The sequence below is a fragment of the Camellia sinensis genome, chromosome 6 (genome assembly GCF_055761805.1).
Source record: "Camellia sinensis isolate YWXY chromosome 6, ASM5576180v1, whole genome shotgun sequence".
NCBI lineage: Eukaryota > Viridiplantae > Streptophyta > Magnoliopsida > Ericales > Theaceae > Camellia > Camellia sinensis.
In genome coordinates this window covers 10,558,057-10,564,099 of record NC_138966.1, presented here as the reverse complement: position 1 = coordinate 10,564,099, position 6,043 = coordinate 10,558,057, and the positions used below count along the sequence as shown (strand labels likewise).

The window sequence follows — 6,043 nt, the reverse complement described above, 5'->3', positions numbered from 1 at the left end:
AGAAAGGGGGAATTAACAGCACCTTTGCGGCTACATAATAAAAAAGGTGAAATACTTTTGTGCCAAACATCCTCTCAAATCTGGTACAAAAGGGTGACATTTAGCAAAGAAAAAGAAAAAGAAAAAGCAAAAAAGGAACCTCGTACTCACCAGCGTGACAAAAGTTGCAGAAAGTTTACTAGAAACGATAGACCTGCAGTGCCTTCAGTGCACTTACAGCATATGTTTTACGTACACCACCACCAGGAGACACACAGCAGTTCATTTTCCCTTGTAGACGAGAGCAAGATGGAGTGGTAGCACAATTGCCCCATTTCACCTTTCACATATGAAATTCAAAACCTGCATAATAAAACATACGAGAAAGTACATTTCCTTCAGCTTTGATGACTAATCATGCCATGGAAAGTCTCCTTTTCCGTGTCTCAAGCTCCTTGCTCTCCTGTAGTCAATTTCTGCATTAGAGCTTGATAATCCCAGATGATGTTTCCTGCTAATTTTGGAAGTTCCCATCCTAGAAAATATGTTCTCTTCATCAGTCAGAATACAGTTACCACTACCAGGTGTACTTTGCCCAGAAGCATCTCTAGGTTGCCCCCGTGATATATGGCCTCCTAATTCACACAAGAAAAGAAACATTATTGCAGCGGGAAATAGGAGAGGAAGGAGATAAACTCGGAAGAACAACAAATACTACGATAATTGAATGAACAAGAACATCCAATGTATCCTCCAATTGATTGCTGAAAAACAATAGCAAGACAAGAAATTTAAGAGTCCAAGTTAATTTCCTTACTAAGATTTTCTTTTTCTTTCCTATGATTTATGAACAATCAACAAGGACATATTATATTTATCAACAAGAGATAATTCACCTTCAAAATTATTGCCAGAACCTGGCATTTCACCACATACAACCCCATAAACATCATCTAACTCTGACGAATGTTTTTTTTTACTCCGCAAGTTTGTACGTGTTTCCTTTGCCTTTTGTCCTCCTTCATTAGTAGCAGCCAATATACTTCCTCCTATATGTGGCTTATCGGCAGTGAAACGTGTCATGGTAAAGGAGTCCTCCAATATGTCAGGAATTTCCACATATTGAGCTGTAGAGATTATTTCATCTGCACTGAACCCAAAGGATGCCCTGTAAGCTTCTATTTCCTTCACATCTTGTTTGCAGGTCTTATTCTGCTTGTTATGATGCTCATTGCCACCATTAGAGTAAACATCCGATTCCCTAGAAACACTTAATGGGGGCAATGGATTCTGGTCCAGATAGAATTGTGCAAAGCAGGGCAGAAGAAATTTGAACCTTGAGACAACTTAGAGGCACTAACTGTTTCAAGCTTTGTAAACCTGCTTGATTCAAACTTGGGAGGGTATTTGGTGTCATGAGAAGAAATTGAAGGGTTCCATTGAGTGGAGAACTCACGTTCAGGGAAAGATGACAATAAACAGCCACTTGGGGTCCTTGAAACAGGTGATGGGAGACTACTGGCAGTGGTGGGACAACCAGGATGAAGGGAATATGTTGCTTGAAGATCATTTGTAGTGATGTAATTGGTCTTTTCAAGATCTTTATTAAGATCGATAGATGATGAAAGGAACTGAGCAAAAGGCACATCTGGAGAAGAGGGAGTAGTTAGGTGAGCCAACTCTGGCAGTCGTGTGAGAGGAGCAGTAGATGGTTCAGTTGTGAAGGATGAGAAAACAGGAGGAGAAACCAGTTACGTCTCATGGGAATATGGCCCTGTGGTAATCATTGTGGACGAAGGACCCCTAGATGAGTTGGTAGACAATGAAAAGAAAGAGCTGGGTGACTGGGCTGTTGAAGGAAGTGTAGAAATTGAGAAAGATGCAGGTGAGGATGGCGGAGCTAGAAGAGAAGGCACTTGCGTTGTAGTCTAGTTAGTCAACCCAACATTTTGAGATTCATTTGGTGCATTTGCCAATGAATTGGGCTCTGGAATACGAGATGCAGGTACAATACGTTTTGCACCTTTTTGTGAGCCAAAACCAGACAATCTACCCCAACATCCCCCCCCGCCTCTTCTGCTGTTAATACAGGGTAACATTAGAAATTTGAATATAGATTGCCCAACCAAAAGTAAATGTTGAAGAAGAAAAAAGTAGTAGCGCAGAAAGTTAGAAAATGAATGACAAATTAAGCTGAACAAAAAGGGTACTTCACATGCAATCAATCTCCCAACAGATCCTTATTTCCAGGAATCCTAATTTGCACTAATTAACTGAAACATCTCTTAAATATGTTTTCAAAAATCCAAAATTGCAATTACTTCACTCAGCAACAGACATTGTGTAACATTCTGTAAAACATGTATCTAGGTGGTTTATTTCTACAATCAGAACTTAAGCAATCGGCGCAGCCCAGATTTGTTGGATTGGATCTGACAATTAACAGATCGGATCCACATAGGAGGAATTCAAGATCCATCATAGAAGGGATTTGATTGGACATTGAATTTCACGGGGTGGACGATGATCACCACAAATCCTGCGTGAACCCAAACAAGTTTAGGCCTTGTAGGCGCATGAACAAACAAATGCCTTTGAAAATATTGAAGAAGAGAAAATAGATCCATTGAAGTTTTAGAAAATGGTATAAACAAACTGTAAGAAAAAGCAAGTTAAAACAATTTATGGTCATGGTCCTGTGAAAATGGTACACTTCGCATTGTAGCCATTCTTTCTCCATTTTTTCTCGAGTGCTAATGTCCATTGCAGTGGAATTAACAATATCAACATCCAATGGAATATTAGGTCATTGCCGAACTGGAGAAATTCTTGCACCAATCTAATAATTAGTATCTGTAGACGTCCCCGAACGTCTCGGGAGAAATCCCGTTTTGTTCATTTGGGCTCACTACAGTTCGGACTCAAATTGTCACGGTCTTGTATCTAATCTCACGGAGTGCGATGCAAGACCGATGAATCATCCAAGAGTCCAAATCCGGCAAATCGTTTTGAAAAACTGATTTTTAGAAAGAAGTGCCAAACATGGACTGCTTTGCCAGATACAGAGTCGCCACCTAAATATTTTATTTTAGGGGAATTTAGGAAACCTTGACTCGTGCCTAAGGCCACGTGTCCGTCATCACCAAAGTTCCCTCGGCTCGGGAACTTGGGTACGATTGGGGAAGGTCACTTTGTGAGCACCCCCGCTGGCCCGATCAAAGATCGGCCTCTACTAACCATGATATCGAGTTTTGAAAACATTACGTGCTCTTATTTCGGTTAATTAGCTAATCTTTACTACGTGATGCGCACAGCAAAACAAGTAGAGACTAGATCGCCTAATTTGGGACAAAGCATTGCATATCCGTTTGTTTGGAAATGGTTTGAAGTTTGCTACTTGCAAGTAGGCTAAAACACGGATTCCAATGAATTGTTCCAATTCAAGCAATCCAACCTTTACCCACAGGCATTCAGGCAGTTATATCACATAAGCAATTAGCCTCATGGCAAGCATGCTGTCATGTTAACATTCACATACATGTAAGATGCTAAAGCATAAACACTCACAGTGTACTCCGAGTCAAAACAAGAAACTAGTTAGTAATCATGCACGATCCTAGTTCATGTTAGCAATGGCTAATGCAACGCATGCAAAATGCAACTAAGATAGGCGCGGCTATCCTAAGACTGGCATATGAGGTGCGGCAATCCAATACATGTATTCAACTTGGAATTGAAATACAATGCAGTTAGCATGATGTGCCGAGCCCGGTGCATGCAATACAGATGAATGATACAAACATGCTATCATAAGTATGCTAATTGAAACGTGCCCTAAAACTAACAATTGAAAGCAGGTAAGTAAAAGGGAAAAAGAAGTGGGGGTTAGAAGACATGCACACACTCACGCACACTTATTACAACATTGCCCTCTCTCGAAGGGTCCGAACAAATAATACAAACCAAATAAATAATTAACTACTCTAGCTAATTAAATATTACAAAATTCTAATTAATTAACAAATTAATTACAAAAGGAGGTGGCCCGAACCCTGCCTCGGAATGATGGGATGATGCGTGCTCGATTCGCCTCGCTCGGAAACCCGTTGCCATGCCACATGTTGCCTTTGTTTACATTGTTCTGCACCTCTGAGAATTGCACAAGTCCCAAGGATGCTTCTGAACCACCTTCTGAGCACTGTGGAAGGTCACCGGCCAAAAGGAAAGGCCACCGGCCATTGGAAAATGGTCATCGGCCATAAGTGGAGCTCTTGGCCAACAATACATGGCCGGCCGGCACTGAAGATGGCCGATTGGCCATCTCTTCCTGCAGAATCCTGTTTTGCTGCAGCAGAGGGCAAACAGAGCATGGCAATGCATTTTCAAAGCAATGTATGCACAACCACCCTCCCTATCATGTTTAAGACTCAAAAGAGTGTAGTTCTCGACCCTCGGACCATCAATCACGCATTTCAATGCATGATGGCCAAAGAAGCCAAGTGTGCAACTCGATATGGAATGAAATGCACAAAACACATAAAGGGCTTCAACCTCTATCATGATTGATCAAGAGGCAAGGAATGCACACACAATGCAATGCAACCTAGGCAAGCAAGCAAGCATGCAAATAACTCAAGTATGCAACAAATCTAATGCAACATGAGCATGTTAACATACAATATGCAATAGGCATACAACCTAAACATGTGGACATGTATAGCATGCAACAACATGCAAAATGAAACAAGCATGCAACAACACGGTGAGATGGACTTACACTAACATGGGTAGCTCTCAAGCATGCCAAAATCAGTGGCCAAATGTGTTGGGATGGTGGCTCGGAATGCATTTACATGAAGCTTATGCAATGGCTCATAAATGGGGCATACAAGCACAACTCTAAGGAGCACTTAAAACATGGAAAATATGGAAGTGTAGCACCTCTATAAGCTCTGAAATATCATGCTCAATGATGCCAACACATGCAAATACTTCAAGTTAGGCATGCAAGAGTGCTCAAAACTCAAAACTAGTCAATGCTATTACACAACAAGTATGCATGGCAAGCATTTTTTGACCATGAGGCCACAAAATAGAGCTGAGGCAGCCCAAATCATGAACAAAATCAGTTTAGAGCAAGGTCAAAATGTGCTAGAATGGAGGGCCAAAACAACATGCAATGTAAGCTAGTAAGCATGAGTTACACTACAAGCCTATGAAGCATGTGAGGGACCACCAAACCAGCCAAAAAAAGATTCATGGCATGCCAAAATATGACCAAAAACTCACTGAAATGAGGCCAACATGAGCTAGAAGGACATGCTCAAACATGAAGCAAACAAGACTAGCTTGCAAAATTTACACTACAAGTGTATAAACCAAGCGTGGATTGACCAAGATAGGCAAAAATAGTGGCATATGACAGAAAAATAACCACAAATACCAGCTAAGACATGGCCAACATGAACTTAACAAAGGTGCTCACATATGAGGCAAATATGACAAGTATTGAAGACAACAAGGAGAGGAGATGGCCCTCTCCTTATTAGGACCTCAAACCACCATCCCCACCACTGAAATCCAAGAGGGATTTCAGTGGTGAGAAGGCCAATACAAGGTGGTCCCGAAGCTCACAAAAAAGGCACAAAAATGAGGCCAAACAAGGCCTAAGAGGGGGGAAACAACCCCAAACACAAAAGTGATCTTAAACAAACTTTAAAAGCTTGCAAAAATAGAACTTTTATCAGTTATACACTAAGCTCAAAATAGCATGCAAGATAGGCTAAAAGCTTGTGCAAAAATGGGAAATAAAGAGGGAAAAGAGATTACCCTTGAAACTCAACAAGATCAGCAGCTTTTTGGACCAAAAACCAGCTCTTTGAGACCTCTCAAGACCCTCCAAGAACCTTAGGTCAATGGTGGAGGTGTATGGCTATGAGGTGTGGTGCTAAAGGCCAAGAACAAACACTTTCTAAGCCTAAATTATAGAGACAAAGAGAGATATATGCTTCTTGCCTTAAACAAATTTTTGGAACCTCTCTAAAGGAGAGAAAGGGCCTCTCTT

At 41.1% G+C, this 6,043-nt stretch overlaps 1 pseudogene; it reads right to left on the bottom strand.

The window, feature by feature from the left end:
* Nucleotides 1–293: 293 nt before the first annotated feature.
* LOC114280668 (uncharacterized protein At1g76660-like) lies at nucleotides 294–1,781 on the bottom strand (annotated as a pseudogene).
* Between the last annotated feature and the right edge of the window lie 4,262 nt (nucleotides 1,782–6,043).